General features: G+C 40.0%; 1 protein-coding gene across 13 annotated transcripts in view; it reads left to right on the forward strand.

Annotated features, from left to right (window-relative positions):
- Positions 1–16,722, forward strand: part of OSBPL6 (oxysterol binding protein like 6) — a 203,047-nt gene that overhangs the window by 35,054 nt on the left and 151,271 nt on the right. For 5 of the 13 annotated variants that reach the window (XM_054679137.2, XM_063790601.1, XM_054679133.2 and 2 more), the window contains exon 2: positions 2,252–2,339. The exons of the other annotated variants lie outside the window; for them this stretch is intronic. The gene's annotated coding sequence lies outside the window, so the exon portion shown is untranslated. The remainder of the gene's footprint in view (positions 1–2,251; positions 2,340–16,722) is intronic. 13 annotated transcript variants of the gene reach the window in all.

Below are 16,722 nucleotides of genomic sequence, written 5' to 3' on the forward strand. Positions count from 1 at the left end.
CAAAATAGAAGGTATCTCTTCCACTTTCTCTCATTCATTTAATAGTTTAGTTGTCATCCAATAAAAATTTAAGACACGGCCGGGTGCCATGGCTCATGCCTGTAATCCCAGCACTTTGGGAGGCCAAGGTGGGCAGATCATGAGGTCAGGAGATCGAGACCATCCTGGCTAACATGGTGAAACCCCATCTCTACTAAAAATACAAAAAATGAGCCGGGTGTGGTGGCGTGCGCCTGTAGTCCCAGCTACTCAGGAGGCTGAGGCAGAAGAATGGCGTGAAGCCAGGAGGCGGAGCTTGCAGTGAGCCAAGATTGTGCCACTGCACTCCAGCCTGGGTGACAGAGCAAGACTCCATCTCAAAAAATAAAAATAAAAAAATTAAGCCACATATATCATAATATTAAATTTCCTAATAGCCAAGTTAAAAAGGACAAAGAAACAAGTGAAATTAGTTTTAACATTTATTTAACCCAATATAACCCAAATATTATGCTAACATATAATGATATAAAAATTATTAGTGAAATAGTCTACCTTCTTTTTTTCATATTGTCTCCAAAGTCTGATGTGTATTTTACATTTACAGCACATCTGAACTTGGATGCCAAATTTTCATCAGAAATACTTGATCTGTATTTAGATTTCATAAAATTTATAGTTGAAAAAGTAGATTCACAAACCCAGGATGTTCTAAATATACTTAGTTTACCATTAACTGAACTGAATATTGATGTGTTTAGTTCATTTTCTGTTGCTATAACAGAATACCTGAGACTAGGTAATTTATACAGAAAAGAGGTTTATTTAGTTTACAGCTCTGAACTCTGGGGAGTCCAAGATTGGGCAGCCACATCTGATGAGGGCGTCGTGCTGCTTCACAGCATGGCAGAAAAGTGGAAGGTCATGGGAGCAAGTGTGTGTAAAGGGCAAAACACAAGGGGTGGCCCCACCTTATAACAACCCACTCTAGTGTTAACTAACCCAGTCTCTTGAGAATGTGACATGAATCCCTCTTAATGACCTAATCACCTCTTACAGGCCCCATCTCCCAATACTGCCACACTGGGGACCAAATTTCCAACACGTGAATTCTGGAGGACACACAGGGTAGATTAGAGCCTTGTCTCTGAATGATCTCTAGACCGTGCATGGTGTTTAAATTAATTAAAATGAAATAATATTAAAAATTCAGTTCCCTAGTCTCCCTACCCGCCTTTGAAGTGATCAGTAACCACATTTGGCTAGTGACCACCATAATGGAAGAGCAGGTCTAGATCATTAGTTATCAAGGCGTGCTTCCCATTCCCTTTCCCTACCCCCAGACCAGCAGCATTAGCATCACCTGGGAACTTGTTAGAAATGCAAATTGTGGGCCCGGTGAGGTGGTTCACTGCTGTAATCCCAGCACTTTGGGAGGCCAAGGCGAGTGGATCTTTTGAGCTCAGGAGTTTGTGACTGGCCCCAGCAACATGGCGAAAACTCATCTCTGCCGAACACATAAAAATTAGCCAAGTGTGGTGGTGTGCACCTGTACTCTCAGCTACGTGGGAAGCTACAGTGGGAGAATTGTTTGAGCCCAGGAGGTCCAGGCTGCAGTAAGCCTCATGCTAACACTACTGCACTCCAGCCTAGGCTACAGAATGAGACCTTGTCTCAAAGAAAAGGAAAGAAAAAGAAAAAGAAGAAATGCAAATAGCAACTCAGACACTCTGGATGTGGGCCTAGTCATCTGGTTTAAACAAGTCCTCCAGGTGATTCTGATCTACATTAAAGTTTGAGAACCACTTAGTCTATCTAGAAATGGACCACCCCTCTGTCTCTCTGCCTTTTTGCTCAACCATCACTCGTAGTGTTGTTCTCATCTTCAGGGTAGAAGCTGGCCAGCTAGGAGCACTTCTGCATTCTACCCTTAGGAAGGTTGGGTGCTGGGGAGAGGCGACAGATTGGACAAGCAGTTTTCCTTTTTTAAAGGCTGTGACACAACATTGCCCACATCCTTTTGCTCAGATCCCATTGAGTAGAGCTAAATGGCCCTACCCTGTTTCTGAGGCTGGAAATTGTAGATTAGTTGGCTGATCATGTGCCACGTGAAAACTTGTGGAGGTGAGGTGGTGGAGGAAGTTGTTCTGTTCCTGACAGGAAAAAACAGAGAATGGATACTGAAGGCAGTTTGCAGTTTTACTGCAATAGGTGGGCGCAGTTTGATTTATTTTGCAACCTAGACCTTAACCTTGATTTTGTTATTTCATAGTCTCTGATCTTCACTGGCATACTGGGTCCCTCGGAAAAGTGGAAGACATGAAGTATGGATGCATATAATACCCGAGGAAGTCTCAAAGGTACTATGAAATATGTCTAAACGTGAAGGGTGCCCGAGAGAACTTGAGTCACCAAGATCAGCCTCTGACCAACTTCTTTAATGCAGAGAAGGTTGTGTGTGGTGCATTGTGTGGGAGGCAGAATTTAGCCCTAGGTGTAACTGTTCAAAGGACAAGTATGAGTATCCTAAACCTACTCTACAAAAATAATAACCATTAACATTTTGGTCTGTCTACCTACCTAGATTATAAATATAAAAAAGAAACGGGATTATGCTTTTGTGTGGTTTTGCAGTCTGCCTTTTCCCTATACCTTATAGCACAGATACCTTCCATATCAATAAATACATGTCTGATTGTTAACAAATTTCTGTCATGGGATATTTCAATAGCTTTCACTTTCTGATTTATAATTAGCACTATAGTGAACATATATATACATTTCTACCCACAACAGCATATTGAAGTAGCATTGTTGTTTGGGGTAGATACCTGGGGTTTGTCGTCTCGCACTGAGAAGATTAACGACAGGGACACACACACGGAGTGGGTTAAGGAATGGAAAGTTTACCAGGCAGAAGAAAGGAGAGAGGAGAGCAGCTCTCTCTCTTGTGAGAGAAGGGTGTCCAAAAATGGGAAAAAGGCTGGCCTGTGGTGGACCTCAGCAGGTTTCATAGGAAGGCTTGAGCAGTAGTGTCTGATTTACTTAGGGCCCACAGGTTAGATTGACCAGGTGTAATGTTTACAAAGCACATAGGGAAATCTGGTCACCCCACCTAATATTATTATGCAAATGGGCTTTCCATTTGGCCAGGCCATCTTGTCTGCTTCTTATTGTACATGTGGCTGGCAAAAAGAGAAGATGGAGCCGCCATTTTGAACATGCCTAGTCCCAGGTAGTATATTACTATGGGCACAACTGCCGGCATTCACCCGTGCAGGCTTCCAGCTTGCTTGTCTATGTCTGCAGCTCGATTTTACAGGCTGCTCTTTGTTGGAAAATTATTTTGGGGCTGCTTGTCATTAAAGGAAAACCTTACCAAGGACTCCTGTACCCTTACTATCTGCCTAAGTAATTTCTTCTTAACTTCTATACCAATATGAGCAGCCCTTTCCCCCATCCTGACCACCACCAGGGTGGTCCCATTTTTTTTTTTTTTTTTTTTTTTTTGAGACAGGGTCTTGCTCTGTCACATAGGCTGGAGTTAAGTGGCATGATTACACCTCACTGCAGCCTTGAACACCTGGCCTCAAGTGATCCTCCTGCCTTATCCTCCCAAATAGCTGAGACTATAGGAGTGCATCACTGTGTCCTTCTAATTAAAAAACAAACAAACAAACAAACAAAAAAACCTTATTGTAGAGATAGGGTCTGGCTACGTTACCCAGGCTGGTCTTGAACTCCTGGTCTAGCATCCTTTTTAATCTCTGCAAATCTATTAAGCAAATTTATAAACTTAAACACTGTTAATTCTTGTTGAAATTTCCATGTCTTTGGTAATCATCTTAGGGGTTCTTAAAATGTACTCCTATGCCATAGAAACTAGACACAGGTGTTTTGCTGCTCAGATCCATAAACTGGGTAAAACAATAATATCTTTTCTCACTTAGTCAAAATAATATTATAGCTTTCCTCTATTTGAAGCTTTTCCTATACATTTTTCTTAAACATTTGCTATATTTTGCTGCTTATTCTAGAATCTGGTCTAAGATAATGAAGATATATTTTTATAACATATTAAAGGTACATTTTAACTTTAAATTTAATATATCAATTATTGCTTTTTTTATTTTTTGACCCTCATCCTCTGACTCTCAAATTATGTTTCTAATGAGTACCGTGACTTCCAGGAAGTAACCAAGTTTGGAAATTACTAATCCCAGAGACACAGGGCACCAAGGTTAAAGAGAAGGGAAGGCTCTGGACTCAAAAGTGCTTGTCCCAGCTGTGGTTCAACCAGCAGCATGATCTTGGATAAGCTATTGAACCTATCTGAGCCTCAATTTCTTCATATGTAAAATGGGATAATAGAACCTGTACTATAAGGTAGTCGTGATGGCTAAATCAAAAGGTGAGTAGGACACTGTCACACTTCACAAAATAATCATTAGCTGCTATTATTATTGCTTTATAGAGGAGGAAACAGTTACCTAGCTCATTACTCTTAGCATTTAAATAACATATTACATTTTGCTTATTGTTTTTACTGTCTTGAAATCACGTGCTGTTTTTTTTTTTCTTATTACCAGAATATTGAGGTTTCTACTCAGCCCAGTACTTTATTCTGGTAACAGCTCCCAATTGGTCTTTCAAAAGCAGTACCCCAGAAATATCCCTCGCAGTACCTTTCCATTCTGTGTAGTGGGGGTAGGACCTGTTACTGGGCCTCAGATGTACTCGTGTATACTCTTAACTCCTGTCTCTGAGAAACACTTCAGAATAACTCAGAACACCTGACTCTTTTAAAACTTTCAGATAATTTGTAATTGCAACCAACACTGGATATCAAGCAATTATACAAAGCTAATTCCTGATGGCCTGAGTAGAAACACTCCATGGTGTACTGCCTAGATGGTAATTATTTTTGTAATATTGGGAACTTTACATTCTTATTTTCTACTTGTTACAATTCTTCAAGTACCTTCAAAACAGCTGATTCAAGAAACCTGTTCGATATTCTGAGTGCAGAAATGGGAAGTGGAGCTTTTTCAGGCTTGGATAGGTTTGGAATTTGCTTCTTCCCCTTTAAAAAAGAATCCTTGAATTTGCTTCAGAAATGAAATACACAGTAAAGGTGAAGTTAGAAATCGGATGACAACCAACTTCCAATGCTGAATATCTCATTCCTGCGAACCGGCCTTGCTCTCTGAAACCTGTGGCCATTTACATGGGTTTTACTTGGCCTTATTTTATCATGGCTGCATCCTCTGTGTTTGCTGAGGCTTCTCAACCATCTGAGAGTAGGACCCCTTCATTTCTGGCAGTTTTGCTTTCAATGCTATTTCATCCAGAATTACTGGGGATATTATTACTTTAGTCATTGAAATGTTTAGTGTCAGATTAAAAACCTCATCAGACATCAGTGTCTTTGATTTCACTCACATGACTCAGAGCATCATCCTGGGGATCCCTCAGCCTCTGGAAATGTTAAGGAGGTGATGACACATGGGCAGGGAGGGAGATTTCAGTCGATGTTCAGTACCTGGAGGCTGAACTTTGGCATCAGAAGGGATCTGGCCATGGACAGGCTATTTAATCTCACTATTTTTTGAGTCTTTAGTGACAGTACCCACCTCATGCGTTGTTGTGAATGTTAAGCTGATCTACTTAGGATGATGAGCTTAGCACAGTATCTGGCACATGATAATTCTTCTATAAGCACTAGTAATTATCATTAGTAATATTATTCACAGTAGACACAATTCTAGAGACACTGAAACTACTCTTGCCTCACGCTTTATATATTGAGACAGTAATAGTTCTCTAGTGGCAGTTTTTTTTTCTCAAGAGTTGAATAATTTACTTTATTCAGCTATTTAATAATACTAATCATATAGTCTTAAAGACTGAATGTTCACTCAGTATTACATTAATCGGAAGAAAATGGAAATATTTTCATAACAGTTCTTAATGCTAATTACCATATATGTCTGAAGTCATATCATTTACTCAATTTCTATGGTACCTGTCATAATAATACTTTAGAAAGTGAAATAGTAATAATAATGACAACAACATCAACTTTTGCAGTTGAATCTGAATGTATATGGAGTTGGAGAGAATATCTGTCCAATTCAGGTTGTCATCATTAAATATTTCACAGGTTGTGAGTTGCCAGCCTTTGCTGGACTTAAGCCTTTTAGAATAAAATGTATTTCAGGCCGCAGTATAACCTACTGGCCTGTTACCAGTGAGAGAGAGAGAGAGACAGAGAGAGAGAGTCATTTTTAAAAAATAGTTTTTGTTTTAAGATAATTATAGATTCACAGGAAGTTGCCGAAAAATGTACAGGGAGGTACTGTGTACATTTCACTGTTTCCCCCAAAGGTAACATCTTACAAAACTATAGTACAGTATCAAAACCCTGACATAGACATTAGTACAATCCACAGAGCTTATTCAAATATGTAAATATTTTCTCCCCGTCTTAACTGGTCTTTTCATCCTCTTCATGGGATCTTTTGTAGAGCAAAGGTTTTTAATTTTGGTAAGGTCCAATTTATCCATTTTTCCTTTTATGATCTAGGGTAGTTTTTCTCAAAGGCTTTTCCAGACAGTACCTGCTTTTGGAATCATTTGTAGTACCTATTACGAAACCCATTTGCTTGGGCCACACACCAAACACTCTGAATCAGATTCAAGGAATGGAGTCTGGTAGTCATTTAAGAAGCTCCCTAAAACCTGGGAACCACTGTTTCAGAGAGATTGGCCTTGGGTCCTTTTTCTTCTTCTTCTGCCTTGTCTGTGAATCATCCCACTCACTCTTACCACCTTATCAAATATGTTTGGATAACTTCTAAATTTATCTTGTTAACCTCTGTGATGAGCTCCAGAATAGGTACTTTGCCGGATACTCTTCTGTTATACAAAGAACATACTTAATAAATGGGTTATTTGTTAGGTATTACTTTTCTGGATCCCTTTGAACAGTATGCAGTAGAATATATATAACAAAAACCTTCCCAGTTAATGTTCATTAATTGTCAAAGAGGCAAGACATTGGTCCTGATGCATGAATTACTTAATTATAGAATACTTTGGTGGAGGGGTTGAGTTATATATATATAATCTTGGGGTTAATGGTTTTTTTGTGGTCTTATTTGTATCTCTTCTTCCTTTCATTGAAACAGATAATTTTATACAATTTCTTTTTTTTTCCCTTTGCTTTCTTTCCTTTTTCTTTTCTTTTCTTTTTTTTCTTTTTTTTTTTTTTTTGAGACAAAGTCTCGCTGTGTCACCCAGGCTGGAGTGCGGTGGTGCAATCTTGGCTCACTGCAACCTCTGCCTCCCGGGTTCAAGCGATTCTCCTGCCTCAGCCTCCCGAGTAGCTGGGACTACAGGCATGTGCCACCACGCCCGGCTAATTTTTTGTATTTTTAGTAGAGACGGGGTTTCATCATGTTAGCCAGGATGGACTCAATCTTCTGACCTCATGATCTGCCTGCCTTGGCCTCCCAAAGTGCTGGGATTATAGGCGTGAGCCACTGCACCTGGCATTTTATACAATTTCTATTTGGAAAAAGATGCACAGTGCTTGATAAGTATCAATATGCCTATGGCTTAACAATCTAATTTTTAGATGGTTTGGTTCCTCTTTTTAAAATTTTCAAGTATTTTTCATTAGCATAAAGAACTATTCCTTGGGTGTCTTTAATGAAAAATGACCTTTTCATAGCTGGATATTTTATTTGATGTTGGAATGTAATCAGAACATTTATGAAAATGTCAATTTTTGTTGTATTTTTACGTTAGATTCAGGAGGTACATGTGCAGGCTTGTTACATGGGTTCAATTTTTAAATGTCTCAATTTTATATCACTTGTTTTAACAAGTTAGACTTTTTTTTTTTTACAAGTTGTATTCTCATTTTATATGTTCTCTGCAACCATTGCTTCTGTTTAATCCTTGTTTCTAGTTGCTACAGTCTCTTAAAAATTAAATTATCCCTTTAAGATGATAGAACATGCTTATGCTAAAGGTAGCAGCTAAAATGATGATGAAATACTCTTATATCTTAATCCTGAAAAAAAAATTATAAGTTTAGTGAGTAGTGCTTAATGATGTTTTTGTCTTAGTTCAACTAATTAGAGTTCAGTAGCCAAGAAAAGAAAGCTAATTTTGCCTTGGATGTAAAGTTTGGATTTCACTTTTTACCACAGCGGAGTGGTCAAAGAATTCACAATGTCCATCCTGTAATTATAATATGCTACTGTATCATGATATCATCCTTCTGCACCTGCAGCCCTTTTGGGAGAGTCTGATGTCAGACAGCGTTGGTTTCTGTGTGGGCCTGCTACCCCTGGTGACAGGGAACTTGGTCACCCAGCCAGTCTCTACTAACTTCAGATGGCCATACCACCAGCATGTGCTGTGGGAGATACCAGGGGATCCAGTGACAGTGTGATTGGCTTTTGTAAACAGAGACATATTCTCAAATAAGTGGTCTCCAAAGACTGATGCTGGTAGGAATGTATGATGTAGTCCAGGATGCTTGAATTCTCCTGCCCCCGCTTGGATGCCAGAATTTGTCTACAGTCACTTATAAGTATAACATTGTCTTAACCTTCATGATAATTTGAAACAGTTTATCCTCCAGGATTTGAGACCCCAGAATTACCATCTTTGACCATAGCTCCCTATCACTCTTTCTCTTTTTCACTTTTCCTTTTACTCAACCTGGCATTGCCCTAACTTCAGCCCCCAGCCTCCTTCCTGTCTTCTCTGTTCTTCTGGTTTGGGTTTCATGGCCTTAGCTTGGACCTCAAGTAGGCTAATTCAGCTGGACTGTCTAGTTTCTCTTACCTCTTATACTCTCTCAGCCATATGGCCAATACTGACCTTGAGAAAACCCTAATGTCATTCTTTTACCTTTTACTCTGGGGATAAATAACTTTTTGCGTAAGATATTCAGGACACTGAGTTGATATTTTTATTCCCCCTGCTGCTGGGCCCTCACAGTATACTGTACTTAAGTGAGGATTACTTAATAATCCTTTCATGTCCTTCTAGTTGTTTCTACCTCCATGGGGGCTGTTCCAAGTGTTTTCCTCGCCAAGACCCTACTTCTGTCCCCATATCTCTGCAGAATTCTTGCTGCTTACTTTTCTAGTAAGATCAAGGCTATCAGATACACGTTTCCTCAATTTGTTTTTTTGTTTTGTTTTGTTTTTGTCTCAAATTCTCTGCATTCTTACTGCCTATGCTTTCATTCCTCCTGTTTCAAACAATTTGAAAAGGTCTCCTCTATTGCTCACCCATTGAAAAGGTCTCCTCTGTTGCCCACCCATCTGTTTCTTTCCTTAATCATATACCTTCCCACTCTTGTGAGATGCTGATTTATCAGTTATATTCTTCCTTTATTGTAATTTAAATTTAGTAGCTCCTCACCATCCAAAAATACTCAGATCTCTCTCAGCCTCAGCATGGTTGACATTTTGGGCTGGATAATTCTTTGTTGTAGGGTCCTGTCCTGTCTGTTGCAGGATGTTCAGCAGCAACCCTGGCCTCTACCCACCAGATGCTAGTAATACCCTGGAGTTGTGACAACCAGAAATGTCTCCAGACATTGCCAAATGTCCTTGGAGGCACAAAGTTACTCCTCTATGAGGACCACTGGTTTAGAAATGATTCTTGCAATCAAGCCATTCCAACCATCGCTACCCTCCTCTCATTCCCATCACTACAAGCTTCTCTGTGGACCACTCACTTCTTATCTCCACTGAATCACCATCCAGTCAATCCTGAGTTAGGTTTCTGACAATACTCATTACTGGAAAATGCTCTGAGAGGTCTGCAGTGACCTGGCAGCCAAATCCAGGGAATGACCTTTTCTCAATTCCTTGATTGTCTGCAACTTTTAACACTGTCAGCATGTCATGGTATTCATCTCATGTATTCTTTTGGGGTCAGCTCCTATCTCCCTGACTGCCTCCTTCAGTGGTCCCTCCTTATCTGCAGTTTCAGTTACCCATGGTCAACCAAGGTCTGAACATATTATATGGAAAATTCCAGAAATAAACAAATCATACATCTTAAATTACTCTCCATTCTAAGTAGCATAATGAAATCTCATGCCGCCCTGCTCTGTCCCACCCGGGATATGAATCATCTCTTTTTCCAGCATATATACTGTCAACACATTAATCACTCAGTAGCCATCTCAGTGATCAGATGGTCATGGTATCGCAGTGCTTGTGTCCAAGTCACCTTTATTTTACTTAGTAATGGCCCCAAAGTGCAAGACTAGTGATCCCAACAGTTCAGATATGCCAAAGAGAAGCCATAAAGTACCTCTTTTAAGTGAAAAGATGAAAGTTCTTGATTTAATAAGGAAAAAGAATAAAGCCTAAGCTGAGGTTGCTGAGAGCTGTGGTAAGAACAAATCTTCTATCTGTAAAATTGGGAAGAAGGAAAAAAAAATTCCTGCTGGTTTTGCTGTCATATTCAGACTGCAAAAGTTATGGCCATAATACTTGATAGATGCTTAGTTAAGACAGAAAAGGCATTAAGGTTGTGGATGGAAGACAATGAACAATGTTCCTACTGATAGTAATCAGGCTTGGTACTATCCACGGTTTCAGATACCCACTGGGGATCTTGGAACATATCCCCCCAAAATAAGGGGTTCTACTGTACATACTTTCTAAATGTAGGCACTCCCCCCCACTCATGTGGGCCTCTGCTGTGTGCTTTTTCACATTTTCCTATCCCCTCTCCCGCCTGTTACGGTCACCTCCATGTGGATGATTTCCAAATATAGATTTGTCTGTTGGATGGACTCCAGGCTTATGTGTCCTTTTGCCTTTCAATCGTCTATATGACACATTAAAAAATATATTTCAACATTTTCAAAATCAAAGTTCTCACCTTCCCTTCTTTCACTGATCCCCATTAATGGTATCACAGTCCTTTATATCACCAGTTCCCCAAACATTTTTTGGCTGTATACTACATCAGTAAAAAGGTTTTGAACATGTTACACCTAAAATATGTTTATAAATAAATTTGATACACGTGCAATAGAATTATGTTATATGAAATAGAAATTTTACAAAGATGAGGGAAGATGAAAATAATATTTAACATTTTAACAGTGATGGCTGGGCACAGTGGCTCACACCTTTAATCCTAACACTTCCTTGAGCCCAGGAGTTCAAGACCAGCCTGGGCAATATAGTCAGACTTCATCTCTACAAAAAATTTAAGGATTAGCTGGGTGCAGTAGCACATGCCTGCAGTCCCAGCTGCTTGGGAGGCTGAGGTGGAAGTTGTAGTGACCAAGATTGCGCCTCTGCACTCTAGCCTGGGCGACAGTGAGACCCTGTCTCAAAAAAATAAAATAACAGTGAGAACCCTGTTCTAAGATATTATTAATTTAATGAACTTTATTTTATTTATTTATTTATTTGCGATGGAGTCTCGCTCTGTCTCCCAGGCTGGAGTGCAGTGGCGTGATCTCGGCTCACTGCAAGCTCTGCCTCCTGGGTTCACACCATTCTCCTGCCTCAGCCTCCCGAGTAGCTGGGACTACAGGTGCCTGCCCCCATGCCCAGCTAATTTTTTTTTTGTATTTTTAGTAGAGATGGGGTTTCACTGTGTTAGTCAGGATGGTCTCGATTTCCTGACCTCGTGATCCACCCGCCTCAGCCTCTGAAAGTGCTGGGATTACAGGTGTGAGCCACCGCACTCGGCCTGAACTTCATTTTTTAAAAAAATCAAATTTTAATACTTTGTTACACACAAATTTAAGTATATTTTATTTTGATTTTTCATTTCAATGTCTTAGTTGAAAAAGTTACCCTACAGACAAGTGGATTCAAATAGAAGTATATTATTGCCTATACTTTTGAAGTCATAATATTCAAGTATAATGGTGATTGCCAGAAATTGAGGAGAGGCGAGAATGGGGAGTTAATTTTTAATGGGTACATAGTTTTAGTTTGGGAAGATGAAAAGGTTCTGGAGATGGATGATGGTGATGGTTGTACAACAGTATAAATGTACTTAATACCTTAATTTTATGTGTATCTTGCCACAGTTAAAAATAAGTCTGGGTGCGGTGGCTCACACCTGTAATCTCAGCACTTTGGGAGGCTGAGGCAGGTGGATTACTTAAGGGTCAGGAGTTCGACACTAGCTTGGCTGACATGACGAGACCCCCATCTCTATTAAAAATACGAAAATTAGCCAGGCACGGTGGTGCACACCCGTAGTTTCAGCTACTAGGAAGGCTGAGGCAGGAGGACCACTTGAACCCAGGAGATGGAGGTTGCAGTGAGCCGAGATCCTGCCGCTGCACTGCATTCTGGGCATCTCAAAACTAACTAACTAACTAACGAAATAAATAAATAAATAGAAGTGTTTAGAATTAGCCGGGTGTGGTGGCAGGAGCCTGTGATCCCAGCTACTCAGGAGGCTGAGGCAGGAGAATTGCTTGAGCCCGGGAGGCAGAGGTTGCAGTGAGCCAAGATTGCACCACTGCACTGTAGCCTGGGCGACAGAACAAGACTCCTTCTCAAAAAATAAAAAGTGTTTAGCTGAGAACCATTCACATAATCACTTACTAAAAGTTAATGTTAATAATTAATAGTTGCTATTATTATTTCTATACCACTATCATTACTAATTGTCCCCAGGGGCCTATTCATAGTTCTCAGATAGTATCCTAATTTTGGCTCAGTAATCCATCTTATCCATTATGTGGCACATGGTCCCTTGTATATAGTGGGAAATAATTATTGAATAAATAATGTGATAACAATGGACTACAATCTTTTCTTTCTTTTTTTCTTTAGGGATTTCTATGAAAATGGGCATGGCTTCTGATTAAATATTTAGTTCATTTAAATTTGATATCTTAAGTGTACTAATGCCACTCTGCATGTATTCATATTCACGGTAGAAATTTATAGTTAAGGCAGTTTAAGCTCGTATAGCACAGATATATTTTTTTTTAGTCTGGACTCCTGGGTTCAAGCAATTCTCTTGCCCCAGCTTCCCAAGTAGCTGGGACTACAGGTGCACGCCACCACACCCAGCTAATTTTTGTATTTTTAGTAGAGATGGGATTTCACCACGTTGGCCAGGATGGTCTTGAACTCCTGACCTTGTGGTCCTCCCGCCTCGGCCTCCCAAAGTGATGGGATTACAGGTGTGAGCCACTGCACCCGGCCAGGGCTTTTTTTTTTTTTTTTTTTTTTGAGACATGGTCTCATTCTGTCACCCAGGCTGGAGTGCAGTGGTGTGATCTCGGCTCACCGCAACCTCCACATCCTGGGTTCAAGTGAATCTCCTGCTGTAGCCTCCCAAGTAGCTGGGATTACAGGCTCGCACTACTATGCCTGGCTAATTTTTTAATTTTTTGTAGAGACGGGGTTTCTCCATGTTGGCCAGGCTGGTCTTGAACTCCTGACCTCAAGCAATTCGCCCACCTCGGCCTCCCAACGTGCTAGGATTATAGGCGTGAGCCACTGTGTCTGGCCTGAGGCTTTTTAAAAGACATCTTAAAGTTGTGCCAAGTTAAAATAATTGCTTTGGACAACAGTGACTTTAAGATAATTTTATGGGCCACATAATGACATTTCAGTCAATGATGGACTGCATATATGACAGTGGTTCCATATGATTATCATATAGTATTTTTATGTTTTGCTATTTTTGTGTGTCTACATATACAAATACCATGAGTTACACTTGCCTACAGTATTCAGTACAATAACATGCTGTGCAGATTTGTAGCCTGGGAGCAATAGGCAATACCGTACAGCCTGGGTGTGTAGTAGGCTACACCACCTAGATTTGTGTAAGTGCACTCTGTGATGTTCACACAATGATGAAATCACCTAAAGACATTTCTCAGAACATATCCTTTTCACTAACATGTACATATGTTGTGAAAGTGTGATTGAGAACTGTCTTTAAGTGGATTTGATGTGGAAAGTATGTACTCAGAAAAAAGAAAAGGAAACACTTGGTGGTCTTAAACACTCACAGCTGAACTCCGCCTTTTATTTTCCCCCTTAACCAATATTATTTGACTCCTCTGACATCATCTCAAAAGTACCTGCCTTTTCTTTCTTCACTGGTTCCCAGGAACCTTTCTATGTAGTTGTCTAGCTCAGCAGCCTACTTTCCAGCAAAATGTAATCCCAATTCCCACATCTCTCTTGGCTTTGCTGTTTCCTCCTCCTCTTTCCTCCTTTCCCAGTGAATCAGCAGATGTGGATGATGTCATCTTTGTATTTGGCAGTCACACGGGTGTTAAATATTGCCCTGCCAAGAGTCAAGTGTAGCGAGCCTGCTTCTGCAGTTTTTGCTCTTATTTAAATTGGTGGAAGTTTGCATTGAACAAAAAAATTTGAATTGTGATACTTTAGTTTTAAAAAAACACCAAAGTCAACCCTGGAATTATATTTGAATTAAGAGTCCCTTATAACCTGCAGCTGAATCAATGGTTGATGCAGTGATTTTATACCATCTTGTAGTGCTTTTCAAAATACTACCAGTTGGCCAAAATGTGAGCAGGATATCGATGCGTTAAGTTTTTATCAAAGAAATGGTGGATGACCTCACTTAATCATCTAAGGCCTGTCCAAAAAATTAAAAAGCTGTAAATTTAAAAATGTTTTCACAAGACAGCTATGAAGCAATAGTCACAATATATATATACACACACATAAAACCTTAGAAAATGCAGCCATATTTTTTATGTAAAGTTTATTTATAACATATATTTAATATTTTAAAATTGTATATTTCATATAGTAGCACATTTTTATAAATATATCATTTATAAAATATAAACAACTTGTATGTAAAAATGTATAAAATCAATAACTCTGTGTAGTCGGTTGATGGCAGACTTCTGTACATTCTCAGTATGTAATTTGCTGTAGTTAAGAATGAGCACTGTTCACAGTTCTTAGAGAGGCCCTGTGTTCCCATCCCATTGGCCTGCTCCTTGACATGGGAGTGGAAGATATCCAGAGGTTAGTGGGAAGCTGGGAATGACTCCTTCAAAGAAGGTAGGACAGTTTTAGTTCTCAAGAGTGAAATGGCACATATGCTTCATTTCTGTTTCACTTAATCCTACCACGTACCTGAGGAAGTCTCAAAGGCATCTTTAACTTTTGAGTTTTTTGTTCAAAACCAATCTTTTGATCCCCTACTTGCCAACTAAGCCTGTGCCTCTTGCTGTTCCTGTTGTTGTAGGGGCCACTCCATTCAATCAGTTGCTTCAGTCAGAAACCCAGGGTCACCTTTGGTGCCTCATTCCTTCACTGCACTCCCCCCGACCCATATGGCTTAGCCCTATCCATTCATCTCCAAAATATATTCCAAACTCATCCCCTTCTCCCAACTCTATTGCCATAGCTTCCCCATTTCTCATTCTCCTCCATTCATTCTGGGTTTTTTTTGTTTCTTTGTTTGTTTTGAGACGGAGTCTTGCTCTGTCGCCCAGGCTGGAGTGCAATGGCTCAGTCTCGGCTCACTGCAATCTCCGCCTCCAGGTTCAAGCGATTCTCCTGCCTCAGCCTCCTGAGTAGCTGGGATTACAGGTGCCTGCCACCACACCCAGCTGATTTTTGTATTTTTAGTAGAGATGGGGTTTCACTATGTTGGCCAGGCTGGTCTTGAACTCCTGATCTCGTGATCCGCCCGCCTCAGCCTCCCAAAGTGTTGGGATTACAGGCGTGAGCCAACATGCCTGGCCCATTCATTGTTTTAAAAACACAAATCTGATCCTTTTTCTGCTCTGTTTAAAGTCTTTCACCATCTCCCATTGTAGTTAAAGAAAAAAAAATCCTTTATTGGCTGTAAATTATCTGTCTCCTGCCTACACCTACCACCACCTCATTTCATGCCCTCCTTTGCCTTACACACTGCTCAAACTCCGCTGGTCTGGTTTAAATTCCTGGCACACCCAGTCCCTTCTTGCCTCAGAGCCTTTGCACATGCTACTCCCTCTGTCTGGAGTGTCCCCTCCTCCTTGCCCTTCAGACTTCGCTTCACTGTCACTTCCTCTGAGAAGCCTTCTCCTCCCCTAGAACTATTATAACTTAGGTCCTCCTCTCTTATTTTTTCTCCTAATACCATGTTCTTTTTCTTCTCACATTTAATATTTGTAATCATAGGCTTAGCTATTTATTTAATACTTTAATCCATCTCTCCTATTAGACCTTAAGTCCATGAGACAAAACAAGTCTTTTGGTTTAACACCATATCCCCACTTCTTAGCACTGTGTCTGGCACATATTAGGGATTCAGTATATATTTGCATGAATGAATCATTGAATGTCTTTATAAAAAGGGAATAATATCATATTCCTGATTTTTTCCCCCTTGGTTGTTAAAGATAGTAGGCAGCCTTCTCAACTGGAAGGCATTTGATAGATATGCTTTTATAGTTTTATATGATTCTGAATATCCTGGCATTTGCTATGCAGAGGGAGACTACTGCTTATGCTTATTTTATGGTTTCTGACACTTGGTTAACAATTTAATTTGAAATCACTACTGAGACTTCCTTCAAATGGAAAAAAGAACTTACCTAGGTTGTTTAAAATGTATGAGCGAGCCCTACTGTACTGTACAGAACAGCAAAAATAATTTCCTGCTTTGGTAATGGGAAAAATATTTTCTCCACATGTGTTACTTTCCCCCAACAATGTGCTAAGTTACAGA

Source organism: Pan troglodytes, chromosome 13 (assembly GCF_028858775.2).
Source record: "Pan troglodytes isolate AG18354 chromosome 13, NHGRI_mPanTro3-v2.0_pri, whole genome shotgun sequence".
In the NCBI taxonomy this organism is placed as follows: Eukaryota; Metazoa; Chordata; class Mammalia; order Primates; family Hominidae; genus Pan; species Pan troglodytes.